Source organism: Crocodylus siamensis, chromosome 2 (assembly GCF_052110815.1).
Source record: "Crocodylus siamensis isolate JL-2025a chromosome 2, ASM5211081v1, whole genome shotgun sequence".
Taxonomy (NCBI): domain Eukaryota; kingdom Metazoa; phylum Chordata; order Crocodylia; family Crocodylidae; genus Crocodylus; species Crocodylus siamensis.
The window spans coordinates 38,235,473-38,250,708 of NC_143396.1; the positions used below are offsets into that span (position 1 = coordinate 38,235,473).

General features: G+C 43.4%; 1 long non-coding RNA gene across 1 annotated transcript; it reads left to right on the top strand.

Moving 5' to 3' along the window:
* The first annotated feature begins 431 nt into the window (after positions 1-431).
* Positions 432-12,025, top strand: LOC149870167 (uncharacterized). The gene is made up of 4 exons (XR_016440428.1): positions 432-788; positions 1,912-2,006; positions 7,762-7,835; positions 9,393-12,025. It is a non-coding gene; the product is annotated as an uncharacterized LOC149870167 (long non-coding RNA).
* The last annotated feature ends 3,211 nt before the right edge of the window (positions 12,026-15,236 follow it).

Here is a 15,236-nt window from a genome sequence, read left to right on the forward strand (position 1 = left end):
CCTATTTAACCTTTCCTATATATTCTGCTAATCAAAGCTCAGAGAAAATCCTTGTGGTCAGGCCAGATTCAGATTTCAGTTTTTCTGATATAGCTCTGAAGTTTTCCCATTAACTTCTGTTGAATGAAGATAATGCTGTATTTACATTAGTATATATGAAATCACAATTTAGTGTATAGCTTGAAAATCTAGAGTTAAAATACTCTATTCTCAATATGCAATTAAAACAACTGGATTGCAATTGAAAGGTTGCTCAGCTGTTGAGCACACTGCATTCAGGAGTTTTTCAGAACTGCAGTTTATCAAACTTCACTGCAGGGTTTAAAGTGCCTTTGTCTGGTCAAGCTATTAGTTGATGTAGGACATGACAGCCAGCAGGTGCAGTGAAAGTGCTGAAATCGTACAGGACACCAGAAGCCAAAAAAGCAGAATCCATGGGGCAGGAGAGACAAAACTGTACCCTTTCTCTTTCATCTGCACAATGCAGGAGAAGCACTGTCTCAAGCAGCAGTAGAATTGACTTTCTTGGATTGGTGCTACTTTGGAGCGGGGTGCCAGGCTGGTGATAAGACAAGTAAGAGAACCTGCACAAATCCTACTTTACAGCATGAACTCCCTGCACCCACCTTGCACGTGTTGCAGTATCAGCTCACCCTGCAGAAGAAGCCATGCCATCCTACAGATTGAGTCACATTGCAGACAAGCTTCTCCACTGCCCTTGCAGCTGAAAAATTGATCCCTGAATCATTTCAGGTTTTAGCACACAAGATAGTAGGACAAGGTGAAAGGTGAGTTCTTGGCCATGTTGTGTGCTTTGTGCCAGAATGTAAGTTAAGAACCACAGACCTAAAGATCAGTGTAATAGCTGTGATGCTAATTTCTATCATTCTGACATTGAGTTTTTAAGTTTAATAGTGCAAACTATTTCTGTGTTTGAATGATGTTAATTTACATTTCTAAATAAATAACCGTCCCATAACAGAACCAAAGAAGGAGTTATATATTAGCCATTTCCAAAAATAGGAAATTCAGTGAGAAATGAGCCAGTCCTTGAAGTGAGTCCATGTTAAGGGAACAGATTAGTGTCTGCTGTTCTAAATTTGTAGTTATTTTGAATTGTTTTGGAGATTTGTTATAAATTTGTTTTATAGACCATACAAATTGATTTGTTCACTCAGTTGTGTCATATAACTATGCTAATGAATAATTAAACTCCCTAAAGGAATGATTTTCCCCTGTAAACCATCCCCAGAAGTTTGACAAGAATGTCCTGCTGATACAGAACTTACAGTGCTAGTTTTGAAAATATGCAAAATTTATGAGAGAGACTTTTGACAATACATTGCTGACAATAAATTAGTGTTGTTTCTTCCTTGCCCTTGAAGTTTCATTTGGACTTTAAACTAGAAAACTTAATTAAAGGTGGGTCCTTGACTTCCAACTGAGAGTAAGCAAGATAAAGGGTGTGGTCTCCACATTTATCTGACAGAATCCTTGAGTGATAATTATTGGGTGTCAAACAAGTTCTGAATTAATTAGTCTCTCAGCAGATGGTCAACAAAGCTTTCTGCCAATCAGATGAATAATGCTTCTGCATTTTAAGTTAATATGTTAGACTAATAATAATTCTTTATACTTCAGAAGGAAACAGCACTTCTCTAGCATATCTTTAAGCACCAAAAATGAGGGGAGCAATATAAATACCTAAGATCCTGTGGAATGAATAAATCCCTTGGGATTTGCATTCTGTTCTTGCTCCTGAGTGCATTTTTCCACTGGCAGAGATTTAAAAGTACCTGATACATCTCTCCAAACCACCCAGTTTTCTCTTAAAGCTGAATTCCTGTCAAAAGCCCAGTATTCCTGTAGTTTGTTACTAGGATGATCCTTTTCTTTTCTTGTTCTATACAGGTAAACATTCCTCTACCAAAGCCAGTTCACCCCTTCATTATGGCTAAGTACAGACTGTCAAAAAGCCTGAGGCTGAATCAATTCAGTCTTTGCAGGTGAGTCTAAGATTTGTTGATTGAACCAGTAAGCAGGTGAACAGACACTAGAGCACACCTCCCTGGTGGGCTGGAGCAGACAGCTTGGGCAAAGACTAGCCCCTGTCTTCTTTCCCCCACTGTGAAGGGGACTTGTGGGGGAGGTGAAAAGCAATGTGGGGACTGAGTTAACTGGAATCTGGAGGGGATCTTATTGCAGAAGTTCAATAAACTGATTTAACTTAAATCAGTTAAGTTTGATACTACATCCATCCAGGTTTATCTTAAACTGGTTTGGGCCATTTTGAAAGAGATTTATGTGCACTGAACTTCTGTTGTGTTTGAGGTTTGAACCGGTTTCCAATCACTTAAACCAGTTTATGTGTAATTTCTGTCCCTAGCCTACAGGATGTGCTTACTCATCTTCTGGCAATATCACTGTGCTCTCCTCCTCTTACCTGTTCCACTCCTTCCTCTGCATACATAGGTAGATCATGTTATGAAATGCTGCAGGAGGGTGGCTGGCTATATTATGTCAATTTGTACAGCTTGGAATGTGCCATTCCCTTTCCTGTTACTATTGCATGAATACTAAAGCAAATTATTATTTATATGGATGCTGTCAACTTAAAAAGAGGACAGTTCCCACTGATAAAAGAAATTTACCTTGTGTTAAGATTCTTCATCTGCTTTTCTTATTATATGAAGCTCAAGGGATTTATCAGTAGATAAGACTTTTATACCTATTCCAGCCTCAGTATGCAAGCCTTACTATCCCAACTTCATAATACTGAAACACATTTCTAGACTCTAGTTCTTTGAATCTGTCTTTTATTTATAATTACAGTCACAACAAATGCATCTGTTCCTCACAAATTTTATAACTAGATATATAAAGTACCAAGATCTGCATATATCACCCATCTAAGTGGGTTGAATTAACAGACACTTAATATGTCTGCAGCTCTAGCTGAATTTTATTGATATCTAAATATTGATTTTGATACAAAGTTAAGAAATGGTTCCTGCTATGTATAAAGAAAATTAACGCATGACTGGGTGGTGAATATCAAGGGCTATAGGCTGTACAGGAGGGATAGGACAGGGAGGAAAGGTGGGGGCATGGTGTTCTACATTAAGGAGGAATACACATCCTCATCAATTAGCGAAGAATCAGAAGAGGGGCACTCTGAAGTGTTCTGGGTTAGAATACAAGGCAGTCGAGGGGAAAGAGATTTAACGGTGGGGGTCTACTACAGACCACCCAACCAAGGGGAGCTAGACCAGGAGTTCTTAAGTCAGCTCACGAAGGTAGTTAGGTCAAAGGACGTGATCATCATGGGTGACCTGAACTTTCCAGACATCTGCTGGGAAGAGCAGTCAGCCAGGTCTGACCGCTCACGTAAGGCTAGGTTCCTAGCCAGAATGCAGGACCTCCATCTAACCCAGGAGGTACACAGCCCCACCAGGAGAGATGCCTTGTTAGACCAGGTGCTGGCCACCGGCAACAACCTGGTGAGGGGGCTGCGGGTGCTCGACCATCTGGGCGACAGCGATCATCGCCTGCTGGAATTCACCATCCAGCGCAAGGTGGCAAATGCCTACAGCAAGGCAGCAGGCCTAGATTTCAGGAGGGCAGACTTCGGTGAGCTAAGGAGAATAGTTGGGGAAGCAGTGAGGTCCCAGAGGGGAGGGGAGCCAGGTGTCCAAGAAGAGTGGTTGCTCCTTAAGAAGACGATCCTCCAAGCCCAAAGGGAGGTAATCCCAACATGGATCAAAGGGGGCAGGAGGGCGCAAGAAGCCCCCATGGTTCACCAAAAGCATCTGGGAGTGTCTCCTAGCTAAAAGGGAGGCGTATACCCAATGGAAGGGAGGGGCCATCACCGGGGAGGATTATACTGTGGTTGCTCAGGGATGCAGGGGGGCAGTCAGGAAGGCCAAGGCAGAGAAGGAACTGGGACTAGCTTCCCAGATCAAGGACAAGAAGAAGTCCTTTTTTAAATACATAGTGGGCAAAAAGAAGGTTCTGGGTAACGTGGGGCCCCTGCAGGACATGCTAGGAAACTTGGTAGTCACACCAGATGACAAAGCTAACATATTTAACGATTTCTTTGCCTCCGTTTTCCTGAGCAGGGGCCGGAACAGCCACCCCACCTCTGGGCCCCTCTTAGACCCCAGGGGAGGCGCATCTAGGCTAAGGGTTAGTGAGGAGTTGGTTAGGGAACTTCTGGAGGGACTGGATGTATTCAAATCAGCTGGTCTGGACGATCTCTACCCTAGAGTATACTGAGAGAATTAGCTGAGGTCATTGTGGGACCCCTGGCACAGCTTTATGAGCACTCGTGGTGCTCTGGTGTGGTGCCAGAGGACTGAAAGAGGGCCAGTGTGGTTCCCATCTTCAAAAAGGGGAGGAAGGAGGACCCGGGAAACTATAGGTCAGTTAGTCTTACCTCAATCCTGGGTAAGCTTTTTGAGAGAATTATTTTGGCACGTGTCCACGAGGGGCCAGCAGGGGAGATTATGCTTACAGGCAACCAACACAAGTTCATTAGAAGCAGGTCCTGTCAGACCAACCTGGTGGCCTTCTGTGACCAGGTCACCAAATCCTTAGATGCAGGGGTAGCAGTGGACATAGTCTTCCAGGACTTTCAGAAGGCATTCAACACTGTCTCTCACCCCGTTCTCATTAAGAAACTGGGGAACTGTGGTGTTGACACCTACACAGTCAAATGGGTTGCCAGCTGGCTGGAGGGTCGCACCCAGAGAGTGGTAGTGGACAGGTCATTTTCGACCTGGAGGGATGTGGGCAGTGGGGTTCCACAGGGCTCGGTCCTCAGGCCCGACTGTTCAACATTTTCATCAGTGACTTGGATGAGGGGGTAAAAAGCACCCTGATCAAATTTGCTGATGACTCTAGGATGTCGGGGGATGTGGGCACACTAGAAGGGAGGAATAGGCTGCAGTCGGACCTAGACAGGTTACAGGGATGGGCGGATGAGAATAGGATGGGATTCAACACCGACAAGTGCAAGATGATGTACCTGGGGAGGAACAACTGGCACGATACCTACAGCCTGGGGAACTCTCTTCTTGTCAGTACAGAGGCAGAAAAGGATCTTGGAGTCATCATTGATGCCAAGATGAACATGGGCCGGCAGTGTGGGGATGCAGTCAGGAAAGCCAACCACACTTTGTCATGCATCCACAGTTGCATCTCAAGCAGGTCCAAGGAAGTGATACTCCCTCTCTATGCGGCCCTGGTCAGGCCACAGCTGGAGTACTGCATCCAGTTCTTGGCACCGCACTTCAGGAGGGATGTGGACAACATGGAGAGGGTCCAGAGGAGGGCCACTTGGATGATCAGGAGGCAACAGGGCAGGCCCTATGAGGAGAGGCTATGGGACCTGAACCTGTTCAGCCTCCACAAGAGAAGGCTGAGGGAGGATTTAGTGGCCTGTTACAAACTAGTCAGAGGGGACCAACGGGCATTGGGGGAGTCCCTGTTCCCCCGAGCACTGCCAGGAATGACTAGGAATAACGGTCACAAGCTGGCAGAGGGTAGATTCAGGCTAGATATCAGGAGGCGCTACTTCACGTTGAGGGTGGCTAGGATCTGGAACCAACTTCCAAGAGAAGTGGTGTTGGTTTCTACCCTGGGGGTCTTTTAGAGGAGGCTAAATGAGCACCTTGCTGGGGTCGTTTGACCCCAGGACTCTTTCCTGCCGTGGCAGGGGGTTGGACTCGATGATCTGCTCAGGTCCCTTCCAACCCTACAAACTGTGAAACTATGAAAATGCATGGTATTGACCAAAGCTTAGCACTGAGAGAGGTGTGAACATCTCCCATATTTTTTTTTATGGTGTAGTGTTAAATCTAGAGTTTACTTACCACAGCCAACATTGTCTCTTGACCTTGTATGGCACTTCTTGGCCCCATTCCCTCATCAAAGGCCATGTAAAACATATTCTGATTGCAACCCAAGGTGGATTTTAGCATGTACACATTTTCAGTAGAACCACCTTATTTGCCTTGAAATTTATCATAGATAATTCAAGGGAAACCGCTATAGGAAGTACAGACCATCAGTGGCCCCATGGAAAAACAGCTAACCCATGTGTTCTTAGAAAAAAAATTATAAGAATAAGAAAAAGCTGCTAGTACATTTTATGGCATAAAATAATAATGAAAGATTTGTCATGTAATTTATTAATATTTAGGTCACATGATTGATGCTTGACAAGAATTATTGTGATGTATCCTTCTGTCACAAGAGAAAAATTAATAATTCAGGTTCAAGATCCCTATATCCAAAGACAATTAAAGTTTTGTCACTGAGTTTAATGGATAAAACCTTTAAGCATGTAAACTAAAGCATATGTTGTCATCAGAATAAGGCCAGGGTTTAGTCTTCAGATAGTCCACCATGAAGACAAAAAAAAGATACTAACACCACTCACAAATCAGAAATAGTTTCATTTAGAGGAATTTTTTTCTGTTACAGAACCTCATGTACAATATTTGAAGAATATTAACACCAAAGACAAGATAGGAGGAATTTTTAGGGTGAAATGAGGGATATAGGTAGAAGAAATGGAATTGATCTGAGAGGAGGAAAATACAGGTAAATTTTACAAGACAGGAAAAAAAGTCTACGTCTATACAATTAGGAATGTTGACTACTTTTTCTGTGGGGACAGACCAGAAGGCCTTTTCCATTTCAATTATCTGTGTGCCTTTCTGCAGCCTCCCATGCCTCTCCCCCGAGCATTGCACATTTGGGTTCTTCATGAAGAACCGTGGCTTCTTGAGCTACATGGCCAGGCTATTGAGAATGCCCTTGGGTCAGTTACCAAGGGGTCTCATCTGCCACATCTTTGATTATAAGTCAGTTTCTACTGGGAGGACAACATCTGGTCCTGCCTCCCCTGGTAGTTTCCCTCAGCCGTCCCCACCGTTGTTCCTTATTGAGGCTCCACCTCCCCTACATCCCATCTAACATCAACTGTGATATTCATCAGGGCCGGTACTTGGAGCCCCCCACTTTTGGCTTGGTTTCTTAGGGGCTGTGGTCATTAGCTAGTGATGGTACTCGTACCGAGTGCTTCCCATGGCCCCTCTTTTGCTCTCAGTTTTGCTCCCAGCCTCCGGCCCCCCTTGATGCGTTGTTTGCTTCCCAAGTTCGGTACCTGGTACCTGGGTCAGGGTCCTGTCCTCGTCATCTTCACTGGCATCCCAGTCGCTGCGCTGCCACCCTCAATCCACACTGGCTCCATTAGCGACTCCTCGGGCCGTCACTAGCCCAGTGTTCCCTTCCAAGGGAGCCACCAAGTCTCCACCACTGGATCGTTCGCCTGCTCTGGGCCAGCCGGGGACACTGTTTCCGGTCCCCCCAGCTTCCTTCTGGACAGACCTTTTCTCTGGGGCCAGGCACCCACCCAGCCAATCAACCACGGCACATTTCTATAAAGCATGCCCAGGTGGACACGGGAGCCATTCCCGGCTCCACTGTGGTTCTTTTCTTTGATCTTCGTCCGCGGCTGCTCCAGCCACTGCAGTTTCACTTTCACTGCAATCAGCTGTTGACATGGCACCCTGCCGCCTCTCCCTGGACTCTAGTAAGTTTCCACCATACTTTCTTTGGTGAATAGAATATCTTAGATATTGGTTCAAATATATCTTTGTAGATTTAGGTTTTGGTTCAAATATATCTTTTTAGATTTTTGTGTGGGTACTTTTATGATTGGTATTGTTTGTATCTTTTTTTGCTGAAATGTAGCTACTCAGGATACAGCAGTACAGTCTTCTCCCAAGAAAAATCCTTCATGTAGAGACCCTCTCCCCCTTACATATGTAAGTAAGAACCACAGATTCCTATTCAAGAAAAAAAAAATCACAGTTTTTTTGGGGGTGTCCTGGTCAAAATGACCTGTGAAAAATCTGAGTCAATATACTATACCATTGATGGCAAAATGAGCCTTGAATGTATTCATTGTGGGCTTGTGAGAAGGCTCTATTGTCCACCCAAGAGGAAATAACATCTGTGATGAAGGTCCTGTTTATGAGATCCAGTCTTCTTAGACTATCAATTAGACCAAACAAACCTTAGTGGACTACATGTATACAAAGAGGATTGACAAATTTTGGGTAAAAAGAAGTACAGCATTGGCTAGATGGCTGTTTTGTATGCTATTTTCTGAACTTGACCTCATATTTGCAGACCTTTCTTTTACTAGCTACTGTACTGTGTACTGTACTTCTGCACTTTGTTCTGAGGAAATTGTTTTAACTTGTTGAGCTCAGTTGTAAAATGTTCCTTTTCTAATTGATCTATAATAATTGATAGATCCTAACAGATTGCTATAATGTAGTCTGAAGTATGTAACTTCATGAACTGAGCCATATTAATTACTAGATAGCAACATTCATTTTTCCTTTTGCAAATCATTGCATTTTATTACTTCTATTGCCTATTATTAGAAATGAATGAACTATGTCTTTCAAGCTAATTCCAAGTGAACTCTGTTCTAGGCATGCTATAAATGTGGTTACTTTCCTATGTGGTTACATTTTCTATTTTCCATATGCAAGTTCTGACACAGGTTATAACAACATGTTTTAAAAAGTATACAGTATGCATACTAATAACTATACCCTGTCATCCAAGAATCTGAGTAACTAGTAAAACATTAATGAATTTGGATTCTTAATATTTCTGTGAGGAAAGAGGAAATTTCTCATCTACAATTCTGTTTCTTTGAGAAAATAATCATGTCTTAGCTTCTTGGGGGTGGGAGGCCAAAACTCTTCTAACAGTATTTTCAGCCCTTTGAGACATTGATAGCTGGCTCATTATACGATATTCTGTGCCAACCATCTTTGCCTTTTCTCCCTTGAAAAATAATCCTCAGCAGTGTGTACAGAAAAATGAGTGCTGTGCTACTAATGCCAGCTATATGCAAACCTCAGTGAGTATCATTCAGAAAGCACAAACTGCCATCATCTAATGGAGCTAATATCAGTTCTCTAGGTATCTAAACTGAACGTTACGAAAATAAAACCACAAAGGAAAACTACATCGAAAAACGTTTTCCAAACTAAAAGACTCTTCCCACCTAAAAAAAACAAACAAAAAAAATGGTAAATATGATTAAACGCATCCCATCAAACACATACCGTTCTCCCCCATGATTGATTAATGCCATTTCTTACTTTATTCTGTATTTCAGGAATATCCAAATGGACCTTACTTCTATGTATGGTATGTTCTAGGGTCTCAATTAGCCTAATAAATATACCTCTTTACAGGAAGTCTTTGACTTGCAATATTTTGAGTTACAACATTTCACACTTACAACATTTATAAATTGACACCATTTCAACTTTCTGACATCAGTTTTGACTTTACAGTGCTTGATCTGATGCCACGCCAGTGAACAAGTTTGCTGCGTTGCCCATCTCCCTGGAGAACATCTGTTCAAGCTTCCTTGGACACTTACTTTAAGCAGACAAGACTCCAGAAAAATGTGCAGCCAAGACTCCTGAGAAGACTCCAGCCAAGAACCCTTCAAAAAGTCCAACCATGAGCCCTTCAAAAAGTCCAGCAAAGTCACCTCAAAAAAGTCACCTCAAAAAGTCCAGCAAAGTCCTTCCAAATCAATATGATTGCTATTTACAATATAAATACATTAATGTAGCTATATTACTCATTGAGTACAAAATTCTGGGTTATTTTTAATGGAAATAGGGCATCAGGCCTTGGTTCAGGAACCAACCCCCATTTATAACATTGTTTCCTATGGGAAAATCGGTTCCAAGTTACAGTGTTTTGACTTAAGATGTGGGCTTCAGGAGCCAATTGTGTCCCAAGTCCAAGGACTTCCTGTACTGGGATAACACACTTAACTTTTCCCCCAAAACTAGGGTGTGTGCCTTAAACAGGGAAGTTGATTTTCTGCCCTGAATAGAAGCATGGAGAAGCTGTAAGATGAGTTGTTGGATGGTAGTCTAGTGTTCAGCAACAGATACAATTTTAATCCTTTTACAACTGAATTGGAGCAGGGACAGTCTAATCTTCATCTTACCCTCCTTTTCCTGCCTAGGCAAAGCATGTGAATGGTTAGAACTGTAGCTTTTGCCTGAGAAATAGGAGACTCAGATGCTGTTTTCTCTTCAGCTTGACGGGGTTTAAATCTTCACTGTCCATCTCCCAGGACGTCACTTGCAGACTACAGGCAACGTGAGGGAAGGGGAGCACTCTCCACTTCTACTGAAGCTGTATTCCACTGAAGCCAAGAATGTAACATTTATAAGGTCAGACAGACAGCAAAAGGGAGCATGACTGTAGCCTAGAAATGAGGAGGGAGTTCTGGGATTCAGGGCTACTTATGTCATTAACATAAAAAATCCATTGGCTAAAATACATAAACAATTTCAATCAAGGCCTGGACTCCCTACAGCAGGTTAATGTCCTCATCACTTGACTGCGGTGTCATGCTTCCTCTTGCCTTCTCCTTTCCTTTGGCCCCATAACTTTTGTGGTTGTCTTTGTCTAGTGGCACCTTCATGTCTTAGTCTAATAACCTTGTCCTAGAAAAATAATTCTTGTGTTCTCCTACTCACATTCTGTCTTCTCTTTTCCCAAACCACACAGCTTTCCTTACTATGCTACTTTTACACTAGCAGAAGTGTCATTGAAAGTATGGCAGATGCAGCTAGTCTGCTGTCATAATGCCTATATTCCTTAGCCTACCCCTAGCCTGGGAGGATGATGACAGGAAAGTTTGGCTTTGCCCTGCAGTCCTAGGCTGGAATATGGGTACAGGCAAACAATTAAATTAAAGTGAGTTAATAGAGGGGCAGGGACTTACCATGTTCCACAGTTAACTTCACGTGTTGACAACAGACCTGGGGTAAGTGATTGCTAAACCAGGGAAGCCTTGCCTTGACTGAAACCAGGATAATTGGAAAGAGTCATTTATGAGGATAGTACATCTGCAGACCAGTCACATGTAGGAGTTGTACATGGGTGGTACATGCTTAGGAGTCTGTTATGTGATCTGATCAGCCTCTCCTTTTCCATTTTAGTTCTTTTGGAGGACTTCAGTTATTCCATTGCTCTTTCTCTAGTTTCCACAGTTCCACATATTCTTTGAGACTGTTTTAGTTATATACAATGTGGTAACTCAACCAGTGCAAAGGCACAATCTCCTCTTATTTTTCAGTAAAAATAGACTATATTTTGGTTTAAGCACAGAGGGTGAATTTTTAACCTCATTGATGTCAGTAAAGCTTGGATTTTACTCATAGAATTTAATATTTTCTAGACAGGTTTGTGTGCACATTCCTTAAAAATTGATACTATACCTTAAAGGTCTTGTAGGGGTGGATCCAGAGGGGATGCAGTAGCATGGTCACACCCCCTTTCAGACCACATTGTGGAGCAACAATGGGGAATTTTTAAAGTCCCTGAATCAGGTGAGAATCCTTTTGCCTCTGTGCTCAGTGGCATCTCCCTACCCCTTTCTTCCAACTTCTTGCTCTGCTGCTGCTGCCACTGTCTCTCATGTCTCCAACTGTCCCAGGGGTAGGGGGAGCTCCACAGCCACTCCAACCCCACTCCAGGGGAAGCCAGACTCAGCCTGAGGCAGGAGCAGAGTGGGGGTTCCTTCTCCCTGCTTGATTCTCCTGGGTCTTCCCTGCCAGCCTGGGAGCAGATTCAGGGAAGGGGAACCTACCTGCCACTGCTGCTCCTGCTGCTGCTGTTCTTGGTTAAGCCTGGCTCCAGCCTGACTGGAGTAGCACAGGAGTGGCTCTGGAGCACCCCCTGTCCCTGGGGCAGCCAGGACAGTAGCAGTGGTGGTCAGGGGAAGGGGTAAATGAGAGGAGAGAGGAGGGGAATTGCTGAGAGCTGAGGTAGAGGATTCTTACCTATTTTAGAGACTTAAAGTCTCCAGCTCCTGTTTCTACAGCATGGTCTTCCTGTCCTGTACAACCACCCCTGCAGCCTTGGATGCCATTCCCTCACCCTCCTTTACAAAATCCTGGACATGCCTATGCGGTCTTCATAGAATAAAATATCATTTCTCAAACAATACTGTGCAGCAGCTCTTCCTTTATTTACTTCCTATTTTGTATCTGAAGTTGTAGAAAATGTATATATGTAACTAGTCATTCCATAATAGATGGTAACTAGAAATCTGTGCTTTTATTTTTCTAGAGTGAAATAGTTAGTTGTATTAAAAGTCAGACGTAAGGCAAGGTAGAAGTGCATCTTACAGACTAATTGAACCAGAGATGCATACGCTTTTGTGAGCCACGGCTCAATTGGATGCAAACTTTTGATGAAGTGAGCAATTGCTCGCAAAAGCTTCTTTGGTTCAGTTAGTCCAGGAGTAGGCAACGTTCTTTGGCCAGAGTGCTGAAAAAACCACAATGTCTACCTTGGATAAGGTGCCAGAGTGCCGGCATGCCAGAAAAACAAAATGACAGCGGGGGCAGGAAGGTACATAGCAGGATGCACTGCATAATAGTATATTTAATAATCATAAATGTTGCCTTTGTTGTTGTGTATTCCTTTTTTGTTGAGCATGTTGCAATGAGAAAAAAAGAGACAAATAAGAGAAAGAGGAGAGAGCGAAAGAGAGAAAGAAAAAGAGCAGAGAGAGAACCAGATACACGCACACACTCACAGAGAACCAGAACACACCCAGAACAGACACATGCACACACACATCCAGAACCAGATACATGTGTGCACACACAGACGCACAGAACCAGAGGCATGAGCACACGGAGCTGGGCTCCTGGGCCACTGGACAATGTCCACTCCGAGGCATGTGTGTACCCGCTTGTATGGAGCTAATGCCGGAGCCTGGAGCAGATGTTTGCAGCTCCCTGGCTGCAGCCAGCCCAGGCTCTGGGTAGCTGCTACCAACCACAGCAGGGCTTGCAACCACCCAGCTGCCTGCTGGGAGCAGCCCAGACTTTAGCTGGCAGCAGCTGCCTAGAGCCCAGGCCGCCGGTGGCATGCCGAACAAAATGGCTTTGTGTGCTGTGCTCAGCACATGTGCTAGGGGTTGCTGACCCCTGAATTAGTCTGTAAGCTGCAAGTCTACTCTGCCGTATTTTTCTAGTGCAATATAGCTTCTTATCATTTAGGCCTTCATTCCACCAATATATCTTTTCCATTCCATGTAGGGAGCTAGACTTGATAAGCTAGTTCTTTATTAATAGTTACTTAAGACATCAGAAGAGAAATACTCCCTTTCCTTTGCCTTTATGCCAATGTTTTCTTTGTCTCCAGTACCTTTCTGTCTCTCTCCTCTATTCAGAATTCCATTTTCCCCCACTGTTGATATCCTTTGTATTGACTAAAAATAGAAAAAAAAGTATTAGTAGAAGTGAACTTTAAACAAGTGCTGTTGCCATTTGAACAGAGCAGAACTCTCCTTCCACCTCTTCTGTTAGTGAATGGTGGATAAGGACTACAATAAGTATACAGTTTACATGGAAAGAATCAGGAAACAAATGTTTGGATACTATCCCAAGCTGCCTATCTATGTGGGGACTAATAGTTCCGGGAACAACTTTGAGCAGATCAAAAGTGACTACGTAGCTCTGAGTGTGAGGGCACAAGGGGGGTGTTCTTAAGCCTTCCGAGTAACCTCCCAGTGAGAAGCAGACATGTACTAGAGATCAACATGTGGCTGAGAAGATGGCATCACCAGCAGGGCTTTGGCTTCTTTGAGCATAGGGTGGTGTTCCAGGAAGACAGATAGCTGGGAAAAGATGGAGTCCCCCTGACAAAGAGAGGGAAGAGTGTCTTTGTGTATAGCCTTGCTAATCTAGCAAGGAGGGCTTTAAACTAAGGTCACTGAGGGATGAAGAGAAAATCCCAGAGGTGAGTAAAGAGTCTTGAGACCTGGATAAAAACTTAGAAAGTGGAAACAATAATAGAAACCTAGCAAAGTTCTCTGGGCAAGGATGGGATAGTCAGATACTTGACATTTTTATACATTAATGTGAGAAGTATGGGAAACAAGTTCAAGTTCCTAACAGGAAGAAGGAAGGATACCAGAATAAGGATACCAGACTTAAGAAAAACAGGTTTAATGAACTCGGGGATCCCTTTGTTAGCCATGTCTGAGAGGAAAAGGAGTCCAAGAAATGTGGCTGTACTTGAAGGAGGCTCTCTTAAGGATGCAGGAGTAACATCAGCTATCCTGATGAGGCAGAAGAATGGGGAGGGCAACAGGAGAACAGCCTAAGTAGACAATGATCTCTTCAAGGAATTGAAGCTCAAAAAAGGAATCTACAGAAAGTGGAAGCTTGGTCATAGTACTAGGAAACATTATAAGAGTTTCACACAGGCATGCAGACAGAAAAATAGGAAGGCCAAGGCACAATTTGAGATGCTGCTGGCAAAGGGCACAGAAGACAATAAAAGGGATTTTACAGGTATGTCAAAAGAAAGGGGAAGACCAGAGGAACCACAGGTCCCTTATAGAAGGCTGAAAGCAATTTAGTTGCAGAAATGCAGAGAAAACAGAAGTATTTAATAACTCTTTTAACTTCAGTTTTCACAAATAGGGGCAGTTACCAGATGGTGAATGCAGTTGACAGCAGAGATACAGGAGGAGTAATGGCAGAACAGGTTAAGGGTTATGTAAACCAGATGTTTTGAAGTCAGCAGGGCTGGATGGGATGCACGCAAGGGTACTGCAGGAACTGTCTGAGGTAATTTTGGAATCACTGGCTATCTTTTCTGAGAACTCATGGAGAGTTGGGTCAGGTCCTGGATAACTGGAAAAGGGCAAATATAGTGCCCATCTTTAAGAAGGAGAAAAAGAAGGATCTGAAGAGATATAGACCAGTTACCCTAACTTCTATACCTGGAAAGATCACGGAGCAGGTCCTCAAGGAGTTCATTTTGAAGCACCTAGAGGAGGACAAGATGACCAGGAAAAGTTAGCATGGGTTCACTAAGAGCAAGTCATGCCTGACCAATCTGATATCCATCTATGATAATGTGATAGGCTGTGTGGATGAGTGGAGAGCAGTGGATGTGGTATACCTTAACTTCAGCATGGTGTTTGACTCATTAACAAGGTAAGGACATACAGACCAAATGAAAGTACTGTACAGTAGATGCATAACTGGTTTGATCATTGTACTCAGCAAGTAATCCTCAATGGCTCAATGTCTAGCTGGAAGGGAGGTATCAAGTGGGTTTCTCAAATGGTCTGCCCTGAA